Source organism: Pelophylax lessonae (assembly GCF_965119305.1).
Source record: "Pelophylax lessonae genome assembly, chromosome: 2".
NCBI lineage: Eukaryota > Metazoa > Chordata > Amphibia > Anura > Ranidae > Pelophylax > Pelophylax lessonae.
This window is the reverse complement of record NC_138769.1, coordinates 430,470,607-430,496,859: the sequence shown is the minus strand read 5'-3', so window position 1 is coordinate 430,496,859 and position 26,253 is coordinate 430,470,607. Positions and strand designations below refer to the sequence as shown.

Genomic DNA, 26,253 nt, shown 5'->3' with positions numbered 1-26,253 from the left:
TTTCGGTGTTTTCTCTCTCTCCTGGCCTCTTGAGGCTTCCCCACAGCCTGGAATGACATTGACAGTTCACCCATGCACCACTCTGTGTCTAGGTAATAAATGTGTTAATATACTAATTTTTTTCCAGTATAACGGTAGACAGTTTTGTACATTTTCTTTGATGTTTGTTTTTTGATACATGACCTGATACCTACCTTGATGTTTATCATTGCATTCTTATTTAGTTGATTTGTAAGAAATATCTTGCTTTTTTTGTTCTTTTCATAGATTGGCTGCCTTTTTTTTCTGTGAAGCTATGTCCTAAAACATTTGCAGTCTTGAGAAAGTGGAATATCCATGAAACGCGTAGACTAGCAAATAGACTTTTAAACATTTGTAAAAAGTATTACTCATAGTCTCATATGCTTTAAAGAGGATTGCCTAATTAAAATTGTCCTGTGGTATTTATCCTAGAGTCCCTACTTTTTCTTTGTATTTTGTGGCTGGGGTCACTAAGCTCTAAGGGCAATATATATACACTGCTAAGGCAGCTAAGCAAATTCTTATTACTGCACAGCCTGCAAAGGGAATATGTGACTAATGGCATTGATTCTGAAGTTTCTTCCAGTACATCTGATTTCAGACCTTCTTGACTGGAAATATCACATGGGTATGGAGATTGCTTTAACAAAAACCTCTGCAATCTTTATTTATACAGTACTGGATATGTGCTTGTGTCACATGCACACAGATTTTCTTTATTTAAATTGCATCAACAGCCCTCCTAATGGGGCCCCCTGCCACTCCCAAGCCCCATAGCAGCCAGTGGGCTACTATGGATATTGTTATGCAACTGGACACCAGATACACAAGCTGACTTGTGATGCTAAAGATATAAGGGATCTACATGGCCAGCTCCTGGACAACTATAAAAACACAGCAGGCGATTAAACACCACCCTTCAGAACCTAAAACAGGCAAACGTGTTTTGGGTGGTGTTGCTTTATACTTCGAATTAACGTTGTGATTCACTGTCATCCTTTTTGCTATATGCAGGTAATTATGGTGTTCATATATGTTTAACCTGACCTATCGTCTACATTTTTACAGTACAACTAAAGCCTTATAAATGACAGTCTAAACCACTGCCAAACCAAGTTACCATGTGATACACAAAACTCATAAAGTAAACAAAAAATGTATTTTATCTTCACCGACTAAATCAAATCCTCCATCATTTGTGTTTCACGCATCCCACCTCCCAGACACTGCAGCTCACAGTGGGAGTTTTTCAGCAACTGGGGCAGTGCTGTCAATCCAGAAAGCAGTGGGCTGGACTAAGTGTGGTCAGGTGCTGATTGACAAGCTTGTGACAAGGCTTGTGACTCAACAGTGACAATGCTGATAGCCATGCCTCTGCAACATTTTTTCATCCTACTATACTGCAAGCAGGAACAGCCTACATCAGGGGTCTCCAAACTTTCTAAACAAAGGGCCAATTTACTGCCCTTCAGACTTTAGAAGGCTCGGACTGTGGGAGAAGAAAATGTCCTGGCATCAGTGGGAGTAAACTATGCCCCATCATTGGTATTAAGGGGAATAATAGTGCCCTATCACTGATATCAATGGTATGAATATCGATGGCATTACTATCAGCCCATCCCCACATGCCAAGGTCTTAGGTGTTGTCCTGGACCCTGAACTCTCCTTCAAACCCCACATCCAATGGATGTCCAAATATTGCCGCCTCGGCCTCCTCAACATCTCCAAAATACGCCCCTTTCTAACCAAAGACACAACAAAGCTCTTAGTTCACTCCATGGTCATTTCGCGCCTCAATTACTGCAATTCCCTTCTCATTGGCATACCTCTACACAGGCTATCCCCCCTTCAATCCATCATGAATGCTGCCGCCAGACTCATCCACCTTACCAATCGCTCAGTGTCCGCTGCTCCTCTCTGTCAAGCCCTCCACTGGCTTCCGCTCACCCAACGAATTAAATTCAAAATACTTACAACATCTTACAAAGCAATCCACAGCTTAGCCCCTAGCTACATCACTAGCCTAGTCTCAAAATACCAACCTAATCGCTCTCTTCGTTCCTCTCAAAACCTCCTGCTCTCTAACTCCCTCGTCACCTCCTCCCATGCTCGCCTCCAGGACTTTTTCAGAGCCTCTCCAATCCTATGGAACTCCATACCCTTATCTGTCCGATTATGTCCTACTCTATTAGCTTTTAGGCAATCTCTGAAAACCCTCCTTTTCAGAGAAGCCTATTCTACCCACACTTAACAAATATACCTCCATTTTCTCCATCAGCCCATCCCCCAGGGTTATTGCCTTTTGTTTCACTTGACCCTCTCTTCTAGATTGTAAGCTCTAACGAGCAGGGCCCTCTAGTTCCTCCTGTTTTGAATTGAATTGTAACTGTATTGTCTTCCCTCACATTGTAAAGCGCTGTGCAAACTGTTGGTGCTATATAAATCCTGTATAATAATAATAAAAAAAAATGAATAGTGCCCTATCATTGGTATCAATGGGAAGAATAATGCCCCATCATCAATGTCAGTAGGGGGAATAGTGCACCACTATAGGTGTCTGAAGGAAGAATAGTGCATCATTAGTATCAGTGGGAGGAATATCCCCCCATCATTGGTTCTAATGTGGGGAGTAGTTTCCCATTGTTGGTGACAGTGAGAGGACTAGTGCCCCATCACTGGTGTCAGTTAGAGTACTAATGCCCCATCATTGGTATTAGGGGGAATAAAAGTGCGCTATCACTGGTATCAATGGTATGAATAGTGCCCTATCATTGGTATCAATGGGAGGAATAATGCCCCTTCATTTGTGTTAGTGGGAGAAATAGTGCCCTATCATTGGTATTATTGGGAGGAATATTGCCCCATTGTTGGTATCAATAGGAGGAATAGTGCCCCATCATCAATGTCAGTAGGAGGAATAGTGCACCAATATAGGTGTCTGAGGGAAGAATAGTGCATCATTAGTATCAGTGGGAGGAATATCCCCCCATCATTGGTTCTAAAGTGGGGAGTAGTTTCCCATTGTTGGTGACAGTGAGAGGACTAGTGCCCCATCACTGGTGTCAGTTAGAGTACTAATGCCCCATCATTGGTATCAGTGAGAGGAAAAGTGCCCCATTAACGGTGTCAGTGAAAGGGCTAGTGCCCCATTGTTTGTTTCAGGAACTATGCCTCACTGTTGCTGACAGTGGAGGGAATAATGTCCCAAGGGCTGGATAAAAGCAGGCAACGGGGCAGCATCTAGCCCCCAGGCTGCAGTTTGGAGACCACTGGCCTACATGATAGTGGCCACACTGTTGAATTCAGGAGAAGTACACCATCATTTCTGCGCCATCACTTGATGCTACATTAGGTGGATTTCACTTGCAGGATTAACAGGTATTTTTTAGACTTTGCAGGGGGCTTCAGTGCAGATGGACTTTTACGGTCCTGCAGCGCCCATATTTTTAAATATGAGGTCATAGTTTTAGCTAAACATAATTTACGAACTTTAAATATACAATATCTATCAAAACTGTTTCTTTTAACGAATGACTCACATCTCCCAGCTGTAACATTAGGGGACATACTGTCTGTTTTTCAAACCTGCATCTGGCAGATTCCTTTTATACACAATATAGATTGGATTGCCTGGGTGGCTAGGTCCAGATTAGTACCCTAAGTAAGTGGGAAGAACACAGTAAGCAACCAACCTCACTTATCCAATCTCTAACCGCAGCATGTCGATGTTTACAGCTCAGCTTCCTGCTGTAATCAAAACTAGCTATGTCCTTCTCCAGACATAAATCCCAACTGCCTTATTCTCCTTTTTACATGAAGAAATGTATATGCGGCTATAAATAGAGCTGTACAAAACGAAGGGTACACAACTTCAAAATGTTATTTTGGAACTGACATAAATGATAAATCATATGAGTGCAGATGTTCATTTACAACATTTTTTATTATAGCTGTGTGAATCAGTAGTGAAGATTGTCATGGATATTTTTATGTCAGACTAGGTTTCAGGCATGTTTCAGAGAAAGGAAATAATATTTACTGGGCTGGAGTTAAAAAGCAGCTCTGGCATAAAAACTACACTTGTCAAACTCTTTGGGGAATTGATTTACGAAAGTAATAGGGTTTATCATAGCCACCTAAAAGTTGAAGCCTATTTGAACCGTCAGTTAAAATCAGCTAAACTCATTCCATGTGAATCAAAATAAAATTTGTTTAATGTCTTACAGTTTGCTTACTTTCCAAATCAGCTGCAGCCTGAGTAGAAAAGCCAGTTTTCTGCCAGCAGCTGCACAGGGGGGCGTTGCTGTCTGTAGAAAAGCAGTGGTTTCACTGCAGAGGTCCGTCACACCCCCTAATAAGTCAGACCTTTAGCTCTTCAATCAGAAAATACATAAGAAAACTGTCAAAACTTGCTGAAAGTCTTGTAACAGCTCTGTTGTGCACATTGCAGTTATACAAGCTGAGGTCTGTTTGCCTTGAATAAGTATTCATACCCCTTGAATTTTTACACATTTTGTCATGTTACAGCCAAAATCGTAAATGTTTTTTTATAGGTATTTTATGTGATAGACCAAAGGCAAAAGGAAAAGGGGATGTACACCGCTCCAAGGCTAGTCGCAGATGAAGGATCTCCCAATACTACTTGTGGCAACAAACCTGGGTGCCTGCTGAGGTCCGCAACCTGGAAAGTCCACACAACAGAAGAGAAAATGCGGCACATCCAGAAAAGTAGGAAAGTCGATGTTTATTATCTAGTGTAGAATCACAGGCTTAAAACATGACACACAAAAGGATCCACAATGTTCAGCAGACGCGTTTCACACAAAGTGCTGTTTCATTGCTTATAAGCACTTTGTGTGAAACGCGTTTGCTGAACATTGTGGATCCTTTTGTGTCATTTTTTAAGCCTGTGATTCTATACTAAGTAATAAACAAGGACTTTTCTACTTTCCTGGATGTGCTCCATTTTCTCTTCTGTTGTATTTGATAGACCAACACAAAGTGGCACAGAATTGTGAAGTGAAAGGAAAATGATAAATGGTTTTCAAAAGTTTTTACAAATAAATATGTGAAAACTGTAGCGTGCATTTGTACTCAGCCCCCCTGAGTAAATAATTTGTAGAACCACCTTTCCCTGCAATTACAGCTGCAAGTCTTTTTGGGTATGTCTCTACCAGCTTTGCACATTGAGAGTGACATTTTTGCCCATTATTCTTTGCAAAACAGCTCACGTTTTGTCATCTGTGAGCAGCAATTTTCAAGTCTTGCCACAGATTCTCGATTAAATTTAGGTCTGGACTTTGACGCGGCCATTCAAACACATAAAATATGCTTTGATCTATACTATTCCATTCTAGCTTTGGCTGGATGTTTAAGGTTGTTCTCCTGCTGGAAGGTGAACCTCTGCCCCAGTCTCAAGTCTTTTGCAGACTCTAACAGGTATTCTTCTAAGATTGCCCTGTATTTGGCTCCATCCATCTTCCCATCAACTCTGACCAGCTTCCCTGCTGAAAAAAACAATCCCCACAATGATGCTGCTCAGGGTGATGTGCAGTATTCGTTTTTCACCACACATAGCGTTTTGCTTTTAGGCCAAAAAGTTCAATTTTGGTCTCATCTGACTAGGGCACCTTCTTCCACATGTTTGCTGAGTCCCCCACATGGCTTCTCGCAAACTGTGCAAATAGAACTTCTTATAGCTTTCTTTCTCCCACCTGAGCTGTTGATCTCTGCAGCTCCTCCAGAGTTACCATGGGCGACTGGACTACTTTTCTGATTAATGCTCTCCTTGACTGGGCTATCAGTTTTGGTGGAGAGCCATGTCTTGGTAGGTTTGCAGTTGTGCCATACTCTTTCCATTTTCAGATAATGGATTTAACAGTGCTGCGTGAGATGTTTAAAGCTTGGGATGATTTTTATAACCTAACCCTGCTTTAAACTTTTCCATAACTGCATCCTTGACCTGTCTGGTGTGTTCCTTGGCCTTCATGATGCTGTTTGTTCACTAAGATTCTTTAACAAACCTCTGGGGGCTTCATAGATCAGCTGTATTCATACAGAGATTAAATTATACACAGGTGACTTCTGAAGGGAATTTTTTCCACTAGATTTTAGTTAGGGGTATCAGAATAAAGGGGGCTGAATACAAATGCACACCACACTTTTCACATATTTATTTGTAAAAAAAATTGAAAACCATTTATCATTTTTCTTTCACTTTACAGTTATGCGTCACTTTGAGTTGGTCTATCACATAAAATCCCAATAAAATACATTTACTTTTTTGGTTGTAACATGACAAAATGTGAAAAATTTTAAGGGGTATGCATACTTTTTCAAGGCACTGTTAGTAAAGGAGACTGTTTTCTTAGGCCTCATGCATGCAGACAGTTAGAGGCTGAAAATATGCTGGTCGTAAAATTTCAGTCAAACCTGCCAAACAACGGATCGGCTGTACATGGTGGTACTCATGTGAATGCCGATGCTTCTCTTCATCAGTGTTTACCTGCGCTCATGCATATGACATATTTCCCTGTAAGAGTCTTGCATTCAAACAAATAAAATGTAAGCGTATGTGCACATAAATGATGATGCACAGGACCATCACCATTTACAACAACACAGCCACGAGCAACCATTCATTTGTATGGCAGGCTGTATGAGGCACCTGTGATTCATTGGGCACTGGAAATTGCCTGGAATTTTTTATTTTATGCTGGGCATATTTTCAGAATCTCATCATCTATATGCATGAGATCTTAGGATAGTTAATGCTCATTTTTTTCCTCACTGTAATAGGTACAGTGACAATAGTAAAAGAGTTAAAAAACTTTATTGGTCAAACTGATCTATTTTTCTCTTTTTTATTTTTTCTTTTTACCCTTTAATTACACAGCAAATTATCCATTTTGATGTATATTGACATATAATTTTTACAATATACATCCAGTCATTTTAGAAATACACAAATAATACATGACAAAGGATCCCTAGGGCACATTACATATTATTAAGATAGAGGAGAGCAGGGCAGAAGCTGCTTGCTTTAAGGCTTCCATTCTCTGACTGAAACTTCAGATGGAGCTGTATGGGGGTGGGGAACAAATCACTGCACTAACCCACTACTTGTGTCTAAGTTTCAATTTGAGATTTTGAGCTCTGTAAACATGAGGTTAAGTTTCTTGTCAGCATGAGGTTAAGTTAGATGGTAATAACTAAATTAAAAATAAATAATATTAATTGCCAATACTTAATACTTTAACCTTAATACATTCTAAATGTACATCTAAAATGTGAAAATTGTTCAGATCAATAAGGGAAAAACAGATACGAAAGCTGAAGTGATTAAATATAATCTCACGCATTGTACTTGTGTATATATGGCTAAATTTAACATACAGTGCCTTGCGAAAGTATTCGGCCCCCTTGAACTTTTCGACCTTTTGCCACATTTCAGGCTTCAAACTTAAAGATATAAAACTGTAATTTTTTGTGAAGAATCAACAACAAGTGGGACACAATCATGAAGTGGAACGAAATTTATTGGATATTTCAAGCTTTGTTAACAAATAAAAAACTGAAAAATTGGGCGTGCAAAATTATTCAGCCCCTTTACTTTCAGTGCAGCAAACTCTCTCCAGAAGTTCAGTGAGGATCTCTGAATGATCCAATGTTGACCTAAATGACTAATGATGATAAATAGAATCCACCTGTGTGTAATCAAGTCTCCGTATAAATGCACCTGCACTGTGATAGTCTCAGAGGTCCGTTTAAAGCCCAGAGAGCATCATGAAGAACAAGGAACACACCAGGCAGGTCCGAGATACTGTTGCGGAGAAGTTTAAAGCCGGATTTGGATACAAAAAGATTTCCCAAGCTTTAAACATCCCAAGGAGCACTGTGCAAGCAATAACATTGAAATGGAAGGAGTATCAGACCACTGCAAATCTACGAAGACATGGCCATCCCTCTAAACTTTCAGCTCATACAAGGAGAAGACTGATCAGAGATGCAGCCAAAAGGCCCATGATCACTCTGGATGAACTGCAGAGATCTACAGCTGAGGTGGGAGACTCTGTCCATAGGACAACAATCAGTCATATACTGCACAAATCTGGCCTTTATAGAAGAGTGGCAAGAAGAAAGCCATTTCTTAAAGATATCCATAAAAAGTGTCGTTTAAAGTTTGCCACAAGCCACCTGGGAGACACACCAAACATGTGGAAGAAGGTGCTCTTGTCAGATGAAACCAAAATCGAACTTTTTGGCAACAATGCAAAACGTTATGTTTGGCGTAAAAGCAACACAGCTCATCACCCTGAACACACCATCCCCACTGTCAAACATGGTGGTGGCAGCATCATGGTTTGGGCCTGCTTTTCTTCAGCAGACACAGGGAAGATGGTTAAAATTGATGGGAAGATGGATGGAGCCAAATACAGGACCATTCTGGAAGAAAACCTGATGGAGTCTGCAAAAGACCTGAGACTGGGAGGGAGATTTGTCTTCCAACAAGACAATGATCCAAAACATAAAGCAAAATCTACAATGGAATGGTTCACAAATAAACATATCCAGGTGTTAGAATGGCCAAGTCAAAGTCCAGACCTGAATCCAATCGAGAATCTGTGGAAAGAACTGAAAACTGCTGTTCACAAACGCTCTCCAACCAACCTCACTGAGCTCGATTTGTTTTGCAAGGAGAAATGGGCAAAAATTTCAGTCTCTCGATGTGCAAAACTGATAGAGACATACCCCAAGCGGCTTACAGCTGTAATCGCAGCAAAAGGTGGCACTACAAAGTATTAACTTAAGGGGGCTGAATAATTTTGCACGCCCAATTTTTCAGTTTTTGATTTGTAAAAGAAGTTTGAAATATCCAATAAATTTTGTTCCTCTTCATGATTGTGTCCCACTTGTTGTTGATTCTTCACAAAAAATTACAGTTTTATATCTTTAAGTTTGAAGCCTGAAATGTGTCAAAAGGTCGCAAAGTTCAAGGTGGCCGAATACTTTCGCAAAGCACTGTATGTATTGGCAGTTCTACATAAAGCCGCAAAAAAACAACATATTTGAAATTGCAACTTTAAGAAATGAAGTATAATTGATGTTCACTTGTTTTTGCTTTTAAACGATTAAAATGGAAAGGAATGAAAAAGAGCAGTTTGTTTATTATTTTTTTTGCTACTCTGCCACACTAACAAACTGAAGGTGCAAGGCTGGGAAATGATGTGCTAATGATTTATTTTGTTTCTTCAGGAAAGAAATATTTACATTTCATGTTTTGTGATTAATGTAAAATGATGTTCCTTACAGGAGATTTGTCATATATAAAAATAGCTTACTGGTTTCCTTTCATTGGTTTGCCCGTGACACTTCATTTTGTATGCAAGATTTGCTGGAAAGTGTTGGCAGATTAAATGTTTGCCCTCTTTAACTTGTTCTAGTGAATAGTTTTTTCTACAGATGTTAAAAAACCTTGAATATATTTTACCATGTCTAGTTTTATTTCAGTCGTTAGATCAGGCATTATTACCTACCATTTTATATAATATCATGCTGTCCATTGACTAGATCTAGACTTTAATCCATGAGGCTGTAATTTTGGACATAATAGGATGTGCACCATCTGACCACCCTCATGGCACCAGATCTTCACAGTGCTGAAAAGAACACCATTAATATGCAGAGTTGATCTTGCTGACCTACTGTAGCTATGGTATGCCAATAGAAAGAGAGGAGGGCATGGAATAAATGGCATGGGCCAAAACTTATAGGAATGCCTATCTAAGGAAGAACAAGAATGTGACTCTTGCAAGGTTTTCAGACTTTTCCAATTGATGCTCTTCTTGAGTTTTTGGCTGGTGGATGTCTTCTTGACCACAGATTACCACTTGACCCCCCTGAAGATTTACACCCCTTCATGACCAGGCCATTTTTTCCGATACGGCACTGCATTAATTTAACTGACAATTGTGCAGTCATGCAATGCTGTACCCAAATAAAATTTACAGTATCTCACAAAAGTGAGTACACCGCTCACATTTTTGTAACTATTTTTTTATATCTTTTAATTTGACAACACTAAAGAATAGACAATCTGCTACAATGTAAAGTAGTGAGTGTACAGCTTGGCTAACAGTGTAAAGTTTCTGTTCCCCTTAAAATAACTCAACGCACAGCCATTAATGTTTAAACCACTAGGAACAAAAGTGAGTACACCCCTAAGTGAAATGTCCAAATTGGGCCCAAAGTGTCAATATTTTGTGTGGCCACCATTATTTTCCAGCACTGCCTTAACCCTCTTGGACATGGAGTTCACCGGAGCTTCACAAGTTGCCACTGGAGTCCTCTTCCACACCTCCATGATAACATCACGAAGCTGGTGGATGTTAGAGACCTTGCGCTCCTCCACCCTCTGTTTGAGGATGCCCCACAGATGCTCAATAGGGTTTAGGTCTAGAGACATGCTTGGCCAGTCCATCACCTTTACCCTCAGCTTCTTTAGCAAGATGGTGGTCGTCTTGGAGATGTGTTTGGGGTCATTATCATGTTGGAATACTGCCCTGCGACCCAGTCTCCGAAGAGAGGGGATCATACGCTGCTTCAATATGTCACAGTACATGTTGGCAGTCATGATTCCCTCAATGAACTGTAGCTCCCCAGTGTCGGCAGAACTCATGCAGCCCCAGACCATGACACTCCCAAAACCATGCTTTACTGTAGGCAAGACACACTGTTTGCAGGCTTTCTTGTGCATCATCTTTAGAAGAGGCTTCCTTCTGGGATGACAGCCATGAGGACCAATTTGATGTCCCTCCCACCCCTTCAACCTCTTCAGCAGTGCTGACAGCACTCATACATCTATTTCCCAAAGACAACCTCTGGATATGACACTGAGCACGTGCACTCAACTTCTTAGGTCGACCATGGAGAGGCCTGTTCTGAGTGGAACCTGTCCTGTTAAACCACTGTATGGTCTTGGCCACCATGCTGCAGCTCAGTTTCAGGGTCTTGGCAATCTTCTTATAGCCTAGGCCATCTTTATATAGAGCAACAATTCTTTTTTTCAGATCCTCAAAGAGTTCTTTGCCATGAGGTGACATGTTGAACTTCCAGTGACCAGTATGAGAGAGTGAGAGCGATAGCACCAAATTTATTCACACCTGAGACCTTGTAACATGAATGAGTCACATAACACCGGGGAGGGAAAATGGCTAATTGGGCCCAATTTGGACATTTTCACTTAGGAGTACACTCACTTTTGTTGCCAACAGTTTAGACATTAATGTTTGTGTGTTGAGTTATTTTGAGGGAACAGAAAATTGACACTGTTAACTTAACATTGTAGCAAAGTGTCATTTCTTCAGTGTTGTCACATGAAAAAACACAATATAAAATTTGCAAAAATTTGGAGGGTGTACTCAAATTTGTGAGATGCTGTATGTTTTTTTTTTCCCTCCACAAATAAAGCTTTATTTTGGTGGTATTTGATCACTACTGTGTTTTTTTATTTTTTGTGCTATAAACAAAAAAATTCGACAATTAAAAAAAAAAAAACAGTATTATTTTCTTTGTGCTATAAAACATATCCATTGAAAAAATACTCACATTTCTTAATAAATTTAGACTAATATGTATTCTGCAACATTTTATTGGTAAAAAAAAATCTAAAAAAATGTGTATTTATTGATTTACGTGAATGTTATAGCATCTACAAGCTATGGTATATATTTATGGATTTGTTTTAAAATATTTTTTTTATATATTTTTTTAATACTATTAATGGCGGCGATCAGTGATTTATTATTATTATTATTACACAGGATTTATATACCTCCAACAGTTTGCACAGCACTTTACAACATTAGGGCAGACAGTACAGCCTGAGGCTCTGAAAAAGAGGCGATGCCTCGAAACGCGTAAGCCTATACAGCTTCGCGGGACGATCCAATCTTGATCTTGATGCTGAGGACTCTATATTTTGTCGGATATGCCTTTATCAAGAACTCATTTGTGAGTATTTTTATTCCATTTGTGAGTATTTTGATAAACTTTTTAAGGATAATGCACTAGGCCGGTGCGCCCTTGTGTTTGTTTGTTTGTTGTTTTTAGTGGTCCCAGACTACCCTGGTTTTTGAAATGGGCTGCAAGGCTGAAGCTTTCCAGATTTGCCGTGTCAATAGTTCTGAAACATCTGCAAGTTTGTAGCGCAGGGGACAGGTGCATTGCACCAAAGTTTTACTTGTTTACAATACAATTCAATACAGGAGGGATTGACAGAGATAAGTAGCCAGCACTTATGGATTTGAAAGGTGGATGAATCTGGCAGCAGCATTCGTGATGGATTGAAGGGGGGGAAAGTCTATGTAGAGGTTAGCCAATGAGAATGGAGTTGCATTAGTTGAGGTGAGAGATGACCAGGTAGTGAATAAGGAACTTTGTAGTGGGACTAAGATTTTGTGGCAGACAATTGGACACTAACTGACACTTTTGCAACTTTGTGGGAAACAGTGACACTAATACAGCGATCAGTGCTAAAAACATGCACTGTTACTGTACTAATGACACTGGCTGAGAAGGGGTGAACATTTAGGGTGATCAAATGCAGAGGCGTAACTAGAACCCTCAGGGCCCCGGTGCAAGAAACCATGAAGGGCCCCCCAGACCCCTGGCTGGGGCCCTTCCCTTCAAGCCTGGGGCTCTTCCCACTGATCCTGGGGCCCTTTACTCTTGTTGCAGGGCCCTTTATTACGGTCCCACAGTGGGACCTTTTCACAAGTTCTGCAGTGGGCCCCCTTCCTGCCATCTTGGGGCCTCCTTACGGTGGTGGAATGCCAGGGCCCAGTCGCAAGTGTGACCTTTGGGATCCTGGAAGTTCACCCACTGGTGTCAGTAGTTTTTATTTTTTGGTATTTTAATTGTATTATTTTTTATCATTTTATTTTATTTTTTTTACAATGTCACTGACTATGACTCTGTCCATTCAGAAAAGGAAGGAGCTGGTAAATTACATGTTTACTGACCCCTTCCTGGTTCTCTATTGTGACACATCCCCTGCAGCAGCCGGCAGGAGAGGGGAGGGAGCACAGTGGGGGGCAGCATAGTGAGGGGGGCGACCAGGGGAGCACACAGGGGCCCAGAGACAGCAAAACAATTGAACTGGATAGGAGGAGGGGCGGGGGCAGCATACAGAGGAACCAATCTCCTCCATTTTCCTCCTGCAGCTACAGGAGGAAAAGGGAGGACAGTGATTTCTCTACATGCTGCCCCCCTCCTATCCAGGTGTACAGGGGAGCCACACAGGCCCCCTGGAGCATGGGGCCCGGTTGCAATTGCAACCCCTGCAACCCCTGTAGTTACGCCACTGATCAAATGGTTAACTGTGTGCCTATAAACAAACAGTGACATAAACAATAGGTGGTGGACATAGAAGTTCCTAAACAATGACAGCGTTGTCTACTTAAAAATACATGCCTGGACATAAAGGACATAACTAGCTGGCAATAAAACACTATGGCTGTTAAAAAATAAACAAGGGGCCGAAAGGAGTACTGGAAAATCCCCCTAGGGTACTGGCATGATAGCCTACACCCAGTGCCCACAGGTCAGCTTCTACTGCAATTCATCACAGCAGAAGAGCCCAACGGTGACACACACGCGCTCCCTAGGGGGCAGTGCAGAATCAAGTATATATACCTGTTTCTGCACAGGAGGGCCCTCCTGTAGCAGTAAATCTTCTGGACCGGAAGTGGTTAAGAAGGTCACATTTAGAGGTCTATAATCTCATGTCTATGGGCTGCTTTTGGATATCTTTAGCTGCTCAGCTAATCTCCCAGAGATTGATGATTCAAGAGATATCTGACAATTTCATCACTCTATTGCCATCTGCTAGATCTCTGTGAGTCTGTATTTCTTGTGGGGAGATTTACTCTATCTATTTGTCCTAGTAACAATTTTCATTGGGGTAAAAAGCGATGGGAAAAACAAAATTTTACATATTTGAAGGAAGATTGACTATATCCCTAGAAACGTGTACAAGCCTTGAAAGCCACTGATGAATTTCTTGGCTTGCTTACACACTATATTACAGTAAAAGCCAACACTGCTGGAACTGCTGGAAATGATAAGCCAAGGTAAAGTGAAAAGCCGTTGTCAGTTGTCACTCTTTTACTGACAAGTGATAGCTGAAGAGTAATAGCACAGTCTGGATGAATTCTACTTTTTCTACAATTCCTTCCCCTTTTTCAGCAATACATTATGTCATCATATTATCCACAGTAGCTGTTTACAGGCATGCACCAGGTGTTGCCTACAGAGAAAAGCCTATAAGGAACTCATTTGTTTATATAGCCATAGGGGACCATCTTTTATAGTACCATGCCTAAAGGTCCAGGGCAAAGGTGAAGAAGCATCAGTTTATCAAAGGAAGACTGAAAAAGATCTACATTATGTCTCCTTTTTCTGAACATAAGAAGTGTTTTAGCCTGAACTGGGGAGAAGAGAATATGATCCGTAATACCCCATTTTGTTTCTAAAATAAAGACACGTGAAAAATTGTCTACATTGAATTATTTACTGGATGCGCTGATATGTTGTGGCAGCCAGATGGATCTAAGCCTCAGTAACAGTAATCATTTATCAATGTATAATAAATTATGTAATAAATCATGGCAACTATATTATGCTGCATTAGTGCAAGTATTTTATTTTTTTATTGAAAGCAGTTATCTGATGCAGAAGATTTCTCACCATTTTATGTTTATGTCTAATGTGCACACATTGATGTATATTGTGTATATTTACAACTTATCACCAAGTGTGTTCTGCATTCGACCTTGTACAATAAATCAGTAACTGTACAATTTATATGACTAGACTAAAATAATGGAAGGTGGGCAAACTACTTCTGTCCCACATTTTCAAGTAACAAGGCATGTCTGGTCCTGCATATGATATGTTTCAGGCATCTATCAGTCTATAGATTTGACACATGCTGACAGTTGTGATGATGTCAGCAGAAATGTGGATCACAATAAAGCGGCAATTAGCTGAATAGATATAAATGAAGTTAAGCCTTCCGTCTAATAGGAATCTCTTCTTAGGAAGACACCATGACCATGTGTCAACACACGTAAGGGAGGGGCAAGGACAGTGAAGGCAGTCTGACTCATATGAGGTTGAGGAGTCTGATCTTTGAAACGGCTTTGCGACTTTGGAGGCTTTTAATATTTGTTGTATATAGTTTGGTGCGCTGGAAGCACCTTAAACATGTGAATACTCAATTGATTGTATTAATAAAGGCAGATAGTAAAATTGGTGTAAGCACGATTGGAGCCCTTTCATTTCATGTGTCATCACATATGACTGGGAGACCGGTATGTGTGTGAGAAGAGCATTTATGAGATCTACATCATACTGATTGAACCTAGGGTGGTTCGGAGGCACATTCTGACCTAGCTTAATTGTGGGGTCACATCTTGTGAGGTGAGCCTTCAATCAGGAGGGGGGGAAGATGAGTGAGGTGGCAGATCACTTTGCTATTAGAGCGCAGTACTAATTGGGGCACCTAAGTGGATTAAGGCCATTGACCAAGATTATATTGAATTAATCACTGTTTATGCAAATTTATGAACTGTGGATTATACCACACCTATATTGCATGTTAAAAACACTTAATATAAGTCATTTGCAATTATTATTATTTATGTTTGCACAATAATGGGAATGAAGCGCGACACTTATATTTTTTTGGATTGAGACTAGCACGTATAATGGGAAGGTGATCAGTGTCTGCAGCTGGTTCTGCAATTTACTATCTATTTTGTATTAGTTGACTTAAATGGTAGCTCGTGAGATTCTCTTTGCATAATCCTCAGGGATTGTACTTTTTTATTAAATAAAGTCACCTAAAAGCAGATTAAAAAAAAAAATAAATAAATATGTCAAACTTACCTGCTCTGTGCAGTGGTTTTGTGCAGAGCAGCCTGATCTTCCTCAGTTCCCCACCATTGTTGCTGGCTACTCCTTTTCAGCCAGTGCCTCCAATACCAAGTCGCTTGCTCTGGGGTCACTGTTGCATTATAGCACCTGAGCCCTTCTCTATGCATCCATAAGACACAGAGAGTCGTGACTTGGCCCCTCCACCTACTCTCTCCTCATTGGTTTGGTGGCTGTGATTAACAGTAGCAGGCGAAAAGGGCTCCCGCTGCTGTCTTAGCCATTGAGGAATAAGAGACCCGGGAGAAGCTCAGCTCTTGTGCGCATTGCTGGATCAAGAGGGAGCTCAGGTAAGTATTGGGGGGGGGGCTGGGGGGTGGGGCCGTTGCACACAGAAGGTTTTATACCTTCATGCATAGAATGCATAAAGGTAAAAAACCTTGATTCTTTAAAACCACTTTAAGGAAAGAAGAAAAGTATAGTAACTTTGTAAATAGTAGCACGTATAGCAAGCAACCATTGATTTTCTAAGAGAGAAATTAAATCTGACTGCTTGTTGATAGGTATGGCTCTATGTCAATACTGAATGCTTCATGCATTACTTTATAAAAAAAAGGCTTGTTTTTTCTTTTGTGGAGCTTACCTGTGTGTGTGTTTGTTGGGGTTTCCTAGTACATTGGGTGGCACAGTGGTGTAGTGGTTAGCACTTTTGCCTAGCAGCAAGAGGGTCACTGGTTTTAATCCCAACCACGACACTACCTGCCTGGAGTTTGCATGTTCTCCCTGTGTCTGCGTGGGTTTCCTCTGGGTACTCTGGTTTCCTCCCACACTCCAAAGACATGCTGTTAGGTTAATTGGATCCTGTATAAAATTGGCCTTACTATGTACTGTATGTATGAATGTGAGTTAGGGACCTTAGATTGTACACTCCTTGAGGGCAGGGACTGATGTGAATGTACAATGTATATGTAAAGCACTGCGTAAATTGACAGCGCTATATAAGTACCTGAAATAATAATAATAATAATAATAATACCCAATGTGGGTCACATGATCAATGCTAAAGAAAATAAATACCAAATCGGAACTCAAGTCTTTCAATTTAACACAAGATCTAATTCAAAATCTAATGCCAAGGCTTTTGGTCATGGGGTCTAACATAAACAATAGTTTAATGCCCATTTGTAAAATAAAAACTCAATGCCTGCATTTTGGCATAAAAATTACATGACAAGCACTTGCTGTATCAATGAACTTGCAGCACCAAGAAATATGAAAAGGACCAAAAATAAATGTGAGATTTTCCACATTTCTAAGTGTAATTTAAGTTACAAACATAAAAAAACACACTACTAGACATACAGGAATCACCTTTGCGAACTTATAAGGAAACACCTAAATAATATAGAGTCACAAAGGGGTTTATTTACTAGAGGCAAATAGGGCTTTTTACTTTACAAAGGGAGTTGCACTTTGAAAGGGATATTGCCACAGATCTTAGTGAATGAGGTAAAGCTGCATTGGCTTCCATCATCCAATCGTGTATGTTAATATTATTTTTTTTTCTCCTTGCATGTGATTGGGTATTCTTTGCAAAGTTAAACTTCACCGCTTTCAGTGAACTCTGTGGGAATTTTTTTGCAAAGTGCAACTTCAATTGAACAGCCTAATGGATAATATTCAGTGTGGTTAAACCTATTTTACAACACCCCCTCTTTAAGACAATACTTTACTTTACACTTTAACACCTGGCTTCTAGCAATTGCATGGTATGTTTATGGCAATCATGTAAATTTGAATATTGCTACCATATCCTTTTCTGTAACCAGAATAGGAAGTAGAAGAATATTTGCAACATTGGCCCTGACAGAAGTTCTACCCCCTGTCCTGCTGTGTTCAAACCTTTTAAAAAGTCTTGGGTAGACATCTTTTTTTTTTTTAATTAGAGCATAATAATTCTGATTTCATGCACTTTTCTTTCCAAAGCCAATTGGGCTAGGTCCTCAGCTGAACTTTTTGGCCTTTCAACATCTGCAGTTCATAATAAAGTTGTGAACTGTGATGACAGTACACCTCTGAAGGCTGTGCATGTTTTCCTTTGCTTGAGGGTATATTCTATTCATCATAATACAATGTAATAGAATGTGGAAAGACACTGCAACGGTTAACTCTTTTAAGAATTCCTTTCAGACTGAGGTCATTTAATGGAAACTGTATGTTAGGAATTTACTGCTTAGAAAGCAGTTCTCATATTTACATCTTCTGCTACATAGGCACACTGATTTCTTTACAGATTTCTAACATGAAAACCAGGAGGGAGGCATTGAAGGTCCTGGTGTGGGAGAGGAGAGAATGTTTACCTTTATATACTGCAATTCTTGACTCAGTCTTTCATTATGCATCCTTTAATAACCTCGCCTGGAGCTACAGAAATATATGTTTATCTCTGAATGTCTTCTTATCAAAGAAGTCTTTAAACCTACTTAGTATTATACATTTCAGAGGAATGCAAAAGGTAACACAAACAGTGAGGGATTCATACAAAAAGTAGTTACCGTACTTAGTAGATAATGAATTTTAACTTCACGTAAGTCAAATCCATGAAAGATGACTTTTTTGTTTTCTGTATCTTCATGGATGGTGGTAATACACGGACTTACTTAAAAGACAACTTTACTTTTGGCAAAATTGTCTTTTAATCAATTTGCAACCCTGCTGAGTGCTGTCTACCTTTCTCCTCAATTTAGCAATCTTTGTCATGTTCCCCTGCATGACATTGCACAACCTTTCTAGCAACAATATAAGCCCCTTTTATTTTTAACCACTCCCCTCTGTCCCTTTTATATAGTAGGAGCTAATCTGGAAGATAACATCACTTGTGATAGCTGGGGCAGTGACATGCTCTCTTTACTGCTCTTTCTCTCAGAAGCATCTGATCAAACCAAGATCATTTGATCAGATGCTTTATAAGCCACTAACAGTAAAAAACAAACCAAAACTAGAAATCCTTGCTTTTTATTTGCCGCAGAGGGGAGGAGGGTACAGATTTATAGGGTACCTTCTCTTTCTCTGTGTTCAGCAGGCCCCACAAAAAACAGTGGTCCTAGGTTCCCCAATGTGCACCCTTTAGAGATGATTGAGAGGCTGTAGAGCCACTTGGATCACTTCTACAGGAAAGCCTATCACAGGCTGCAGATTTTGACCCCAGATCACTCCTCTGCACTCAAAAGCATCTGATCAAACCAAGATCAGTTTGAATGGATCCTTTACAAGCCAGTAACGGCTTGTAAATAAACCAAAACTGGAAGTGATGATATTTTCATCACTTCCGGTTTCATTCGTCACAGAAGAGGGACAGGCATGCATATATCTTCTCCTTCTCTGTGTTTAGCAGTCCCCACAAAGAGCAGCAGTCCTGGGCTCCCAGATCACCCTGGAGAGCTTGGGAATGGCAGCAGGTGGTAGGAGAGGGGCCCCCTTCCGTGCCCTTTAAAAATGATTGAGCAGCTGTAGAACAGTCAGATCACTTTCACAGGAAAGCCCATCACTGTATCTTTTCAATTGCCACCAAAAGCTTTGTTTAACCCTTGTTTCTACCCACCACAAATATTTAAAACAAGCTAAAGCCATGTACTATGCACATAGTTTTAAAACCACACATAGGTACTTTATTTAATGAAGTTGCCAATTCTGCCTCTTTTCCAGAGGAAATTCTACAGGCTACCATAATAGCGCTCCCTAAGCCAGGGATGAAGCCAGATACACCACACAATTTTGGGCCAATTTCTCTTCTGAATACAGATTTAAAAATGTATGCAAAGATAATTGCTAATAGGTTGGCTAAAGTAATCTGTTCTCTAATCAAAACTGACCAGGTAGGCTTTGTGAAGGGAAGACAGGCCCCCGATGGAACAAGGAGATTATTTAACCTACTTAGGATAGTGGAAACAAGGAAGCAACCCACAGAAATTTTTATAAAGAATTGTGGGAATATCTACAAAAAAACCCCAAAAGGTCCCTCATGGTTTAACTCCACTGTCCAACATGAAGGGATCTTTCCCAAGTCCTCTAATATGATCAACTGGGAAAGAGATCTGATAGTTACCAAAGGAGAAGAAGGCAGCACTATCCAGATGTTATGAAAGTACTGTGTCAACAGCCAATGGATATGAAAACATTTATTTAGAAAAGTCAAAAGTTTAAAATGCAATGAAGTGAAGAAAATCAAAATCAATGATGTACCGATCAGTCATGCAGGTGGTGATTGGTGATCGACTGCAGTTCCACTGGGTTAGGTGATCCAATTCCCTGAGGTGGGCTGAGATGGAGGCATCCCAAGGCTTTGTGGAACTATGTGGAAGCCGAGGTGAATGGGAGCCGAGCCACATAACGTAATCAGCAACACACAGGCAGGGCGGAAGTCTCAAACCCAGAGCTAAACCCGCCTGGAACGCATGAACGAGATCGTTGCTGTGACAACATGTTTTGCGTGCATGCGCTTCATCAAGTCACGGAGGAAACGGCAACGGAAGCATTTAAAGACAGGGATTGGGAGGGGATAAAACCATCAAGTGTCCTCAGAAATCATTAACCCCTCACCACCTGCCAATATAGATGATTGAGTGGACTTTAACAGGCATTTATGAACACATTAAAACACATGTAAAAACACATATTGAAACTGTGTACTATCCGTATATATAATACCTAATAATATGGAGAATAAAGTAAAATGGTAAATGAAGAATAAAAAAGCTGTGAGATAGGAAAAATTTAAAGAAAAAAAAGGTGGTAAAAAAAGTGATGTTCACTGAAATGTAAACATATGAAAATGAAATTTATATATATGAGAAATTGTACAGATGTAAAAAACTTTATGTACAAAAACCAAACGAATATTTGTAATTGTGTAAAACATTTATATAGCTTATAATACACAAAGAGAGAGAGACTGATATGTGCACACAACCCATGCACCAGTGCTGCATGTGTATGCATGAGCATGTGCACACATGTTGTGGGATGATGGAGAAACCACAAAGACCTACTATTTAAATACACTGGCCCCTTGCCTTACTCCCAGATTCAAGTGCAGCATTTTCACACAAACCCCTCAATATCCATTATATGCTTCATAAAGAATCATGGGAATATCTACAAAAAAACCCCCCCAAAGGTCTCTCATTGTTTTACTTCACTTTCAAACATGAAGGGATCTTTACCAAGTCTTCTAATATGATCAACTGGGAAAGAGATCTGGGATCACCCCAGAGGAATGGCAACAACCTGTTAAAGCTTAATATCCTTATTCCCACTGCACTAACCATTGGGAACTTATGTTGAAAATGACATATTGAACCTACCTAACTCCTGTTAAACTAGCCCAATTTTTCCCCTCAGAAACTGCATTCTGCGGCGGATAATGTGGAATGAGAGGCAGCATTCTTCATATCCTATAGGATAGTAAAAATTTACGTAGCTTCTGGAATGCAGTATTGGCCTTTTTTTATCCTATAACTGGTTATATTGTCAAATCAACCCCATATCTTGCCCTATTTAACCTTAAAATCAAAAACAATCTCACCCAATATAGAAGCATGATAACGCATATACTGATAGCTGCACGTCTTACTATCACTGCAAAATGGAAATCTGCTTTGACACCTAATATTTCTGAAGTAATTCACAGATTTACATCTCAATACCAGTATGAAAAAAACTTTGCATTACAATCTAACAGCATAGGTTTTTTCATGCCACAATAAAAGCACTGGGTCTTACACTATCCAACAGATGAATAAAATCTATTGTTTGATTCATTATCCTCACTTATCGATGACTTTTTCTTAGAACTACATACCCTGGTACACATATGTTATGTTATGTTATTTTACTCCTTTTTTCTTTATGTTATTCATTTATTAGTTTATTGTTATAAGTTATAACTTGAAAAATGCCCATTTGCAGTTTAGACGTTACAAGTTGTATGTGACATCCACAGTGAAGAAGTAGGATGTGCATGCTTTCTCATTGAAATATAACCATTGTGATATAGCTTACTAATTGTTTATGTAACCCAATGTATATTACAACACAATTTATGTAATCATTTTTTCTGGTCTAAGCTTCTTTCAAAAACAATTGGAAGAAAGCCCATCATTGGCTGCAAATTTTGATACCGGGATCATGGCTGCAGTTAAAGCCATGATCCTGGCATAACCACTTTAACCTGATGATGTAAATGTACGTCTTAAGGGTGTGAAGTGGCCAAAGGACAACTGTACCAAAAGTACAGTTGTCCTTTAAAGCTGAACTCTTTTAATGTAGCTAAATGCATTGCTGTTGGGAGCCTGTGCATGGCGCTTGAGCGGAGCTCACGCTAGTAGCTCCCGAATCCTATTCTTCCATGAAGCGGTGGATGGTTTAATATCCACTCACTGTCCTACCCCTCACCCCGCCTGTTTGAGTCCTTTTCCTCTTCCCTGCCTGAGAGGGGCCTGGAAGAATCTTCCGTCCATACCCAGAGCTGCTGGCCTTCCGGGAAGCAAACAGGTGGCGTGTACGGGCACCTTTGGGTGGCGCGGCATTGCCTAGAGCGCAAGGCGGAACTCCTGTGCTCCAGGCACAGTGGGGCAGCCCCAGGAGAGCTGGTCGTGAGCCGGCACGGATATCCATAGACTCAACAGCTATACCGGGGAAGAGGTAAAAGAGGAGAGAATGAAGTCTTTGAACCTTCTGGAGTTAACCAATTCCACAATAGGAATCTGATTCCCCCTTTGAGGCAAAACAACCATATCCCTGTTAACCCCTCCAACAAAGTGGTGAGTCCCTTTATCTCTTTTTTTGTCTCACTTAATTATGGCTGCCGACTTTGCATTGCACTGATTGTTGATTTTTACATAGCTACATAGTTACATAGTTAGTGAGGTTGAAAAAAGACATCAGTCCATCCAGTTCAACCTATGATGTGTGTGTGTGTTTGCTGTTAACCGTACATTGTATACCCCTGTATGTTGTGGTCTTTAACCACTTAAGCCCCGGAAGATTTTACCCCCTTCCTTACCAGGGCCTATTTTGCGATTCGGCACTGCGTGACTTTAACGGACAATTGCGCGGTCATGCAATGCTGTACCTAATTTGACGTTCTTTTTTCCCCACAAACAGAGCTTTCTTTTGGTGGTATTTGATCACCTGTGCAATTTTTTGATCATGCGCTATAAACAAAAAAAAGAGCGTCAATTTTGCAAAAATAACAATATTTTTCAAATTTTTTATATGAAATTCCCCAAAAAAAAATTTAAAAATCAAAATGTTTTAACATTTTAGGCCAATTTGTTATATGCTACATATGTTTGGTAAAAAAAAAAATTGCAAAAAGCGTATTTTGATTGGTTTTTACAAAAGTTATTGCGTTTACTAACTAAGGGAAAGATTTTTGTCATTTTTGTTGTTTTTTTTTTTTAACGCGTAATGGCAGCGATCTGCAGTTTTTTTTGCGGGACTGTGACATTGTGGCAGACAGATCGGACCCTTGACTGACATTTTTGACACTTTTGGGGTTACCAGTGACATTACTAAAGTAATCAGTGCTATACATATGCACTGTTACTGTAAAAATGACACTGGCAAGGAAGGGGTTAACTTTATTTGAGAGGGAGGGGTTAAGTGTGTCCCTAGGGGCGTGCTTCTAACTGTGATTGGATGTGGCTTGAGGTGTAAGAACAGAGATCAACGGTCCTACATAGCAGAACCGTATGATCTCAATTCTTACACAGGGGAGAATGACAGGTGGCTGTGTTTACATTAGCTGCCTGCCTTTCTCCTGCTGTAACGGACAATCGCGAGTGCCCGGCGGACACCGGGTCCGCCGGGCACACGCGCGGGGGGGGGGGGTCTGTGAGTGAGCGGGAACGCGCCTCCGGCGGCGAGCGCTTGCTCCCTAGTGCCTTACAGGCTAGCGACGTAGACCTACGTTGTTTTGCCTGTGAGGGGCTGACTGCCAACGTAAATCGTCATTAGGCAGTGGGCAAGTGGTTAAGGTGCCCATCTAATAGTTTTTTGAAACTATCGATGCTCCCTGCTGAAACAACTGCTTGCGGAAGAGAATTCCACATCCTTACTGCTCTCACAGTGAAGAACCCCCTACGTATTTTAAGGTTAAACCACCTTTCCTCTAGTTTTAGTGAGTGGCTACGTGTCTTATTGTATTCCCTTTCTCTGAATAGTTTGTTCCTTATGCTAGGGTCGCCAGTACAGTATTTGTACATTGATATCATATCCCCCCTCAATCGTCTCTTCTCCAGAGAGAATAAGTCCAGTGCTTGTAGTCTTTGCTCATAGCTGATGTCCTCCATTCCCCTAATTATTTTTGTTGCCCTTCTCTGCACTCTCTCCAGTTCCAGCACACCCTTCCTGAGGACCGGTGCCCAGAACTGGACAGCATACTCCAGATGTGGCTGGACCAGAGTCTTGTAGAGAGGGAGAATAATCTCTTTATTTCTGGAGTGAATCCCCTTTTTTATACATCCCAGTATTCTGTTGACTTTGCTTACAGCGGCTTGGCATTGCATGCCACTGCCAAGCCTGTTGTCTACCAGTACCCCCCAGTTCCTTTTTCATCCTAGACTCACCCAGTGCCCCCCCCCCCTAGTGAGTAGCTTGCTTTCTGGTTTCTGGCACCCAAGTGCATTACTTTACATTTTTCAACATTAAACCTCATCTGCCATGTAGTTGCCCACCCCATTATTTTGTTCAGGTCCGCTTGTAAGGTTTCCACATCCTGCATAGAAGATATTGGCATGCTTAGTTTAGTATCATCTGCAAATACTGAGATTGTACTAGATATCCCCTCCTCTAATTTATTTATGAATAAATTAAACAGGATTGGCCCCAGGACAGAACCCTGGGGGACCCCACTTTCCACACCCACCCAATCTGAGTACTCCCCACTAATCACCACCCTTTGCACTCTCCCCTGGAGCCAGTTCTCTATCCAGGTACTCACCTTATGGTCCATACCTACCTTCCTTAGTTTGAACAGTAAGGGTTTGTGGGGAACGGTGTCAAAGGTCTTTGCAAAGTCCAGATATACCACATCCACAAGCTTACCTTTATCTAGGTGGCAGCTCACTTCATCATTGAAGGTTAATAGATTGGTTTGGCAAGAATGATTTCTCATGAATCCATGCTGATTACTACTAATAATACCATTTTCATTACTAAAGTCTTCTATGTGGTCCCTTAACATCCCCTCCAAAATCTTGCAGACTACTGATGTTAGGCTGACCCGCCTATAGTTACCTGGGATATATCTCTGCCCTTTTTTAAAAATTGGTACCATGTTGGCTTTTTTCCAATCAGCTGGCACCATGCCCGTCTGTAAACTATCCTTAAAGATCAAGAATAATGGTCTGGCAATCACCTGGCTGAGCTCTTTAAGAAGCCTCGTGTGCAAGCCATCCGGTCCCAGGGATTTATTTATGTTAAGTTTCTCTAGTTTAGTTCTAAGTCTATCTTCTGTTAGCCATGGCAGAACTTCCTGAGGTGTGTTATTTAGTTTGGCCTTACAAACTGGGTTAGTGTAGCCCCCCGATTCTTTTGTGAAGACTGAATAGAAGAAATTATTTAACACTACCGCCTTTTCCCTGTCCTCTGTGGCCAAATTTCCTTTGTCGTCTTTTATGGGGCCAATGTGTTCTGGCCTTGCTTTCTTACTGTTTATATACTTAAAGAATTTCCTGGGGTTCTTTTTACTCTCTTCCGCTATATGCCTCTCGTGTTCTATTTTAGCCGCCTTGATTTCGTCTTTACATTTCTTATTACACTCTTTGTAATGCTTGAATGCTGCCAATGACCCCTAAGCCTTGTATTTTTTGAAGGCCTTTTCTTTAGTATTAATATGCATTTTTATGTTGGAGTTTAGCCACCCAGGGTTTAGTTTTGCTCTTTTAAATTTATTTCCCTTTGGAATGCACTGGCCAATCCCTTTGTTAAGTATGCTCTTGAAAGCACTCCCATTTTTCCTCCGTGTTCTTTGTTCCCAGGGTTCTATCCCATTTGATATTTTCTAGCAGAGAGCACAGTTTTGGGAAATTGGCTTTTTTGAAATTCAGTGTTCTTATATTACCCTTATGTTTCCTATTACTATGATTAATACTGAAACTAATTGACCTATGGTCACTGTTTCCTAAGTTGCCCCGTATTTCTATACCCGTGAGCAGGTTTTTGATACCATCCTTACCATCCCTATATTTTTAATGTTGTGGATAAGGCCCTCCCGCCCGTGGGTGCTTG

At 40.5% G+C, this 26,253-nt stretch overlaps 1 protein-coding gene across 1 annotated transcript in view; it reads right to left on the bottom strand.

Annotated features, from left to right (window-relative positions):
* The window catches only part of ARHGAP6 (Rho GTPase activating protein 6), a 788,712-nt gene that overhangs the window by 487,794 nt on the left and 274,665 nt on the right, over positions 1-26,253 (bottom strand). The gene's annotated exons all lie outside the window — the stretch shown is intronic.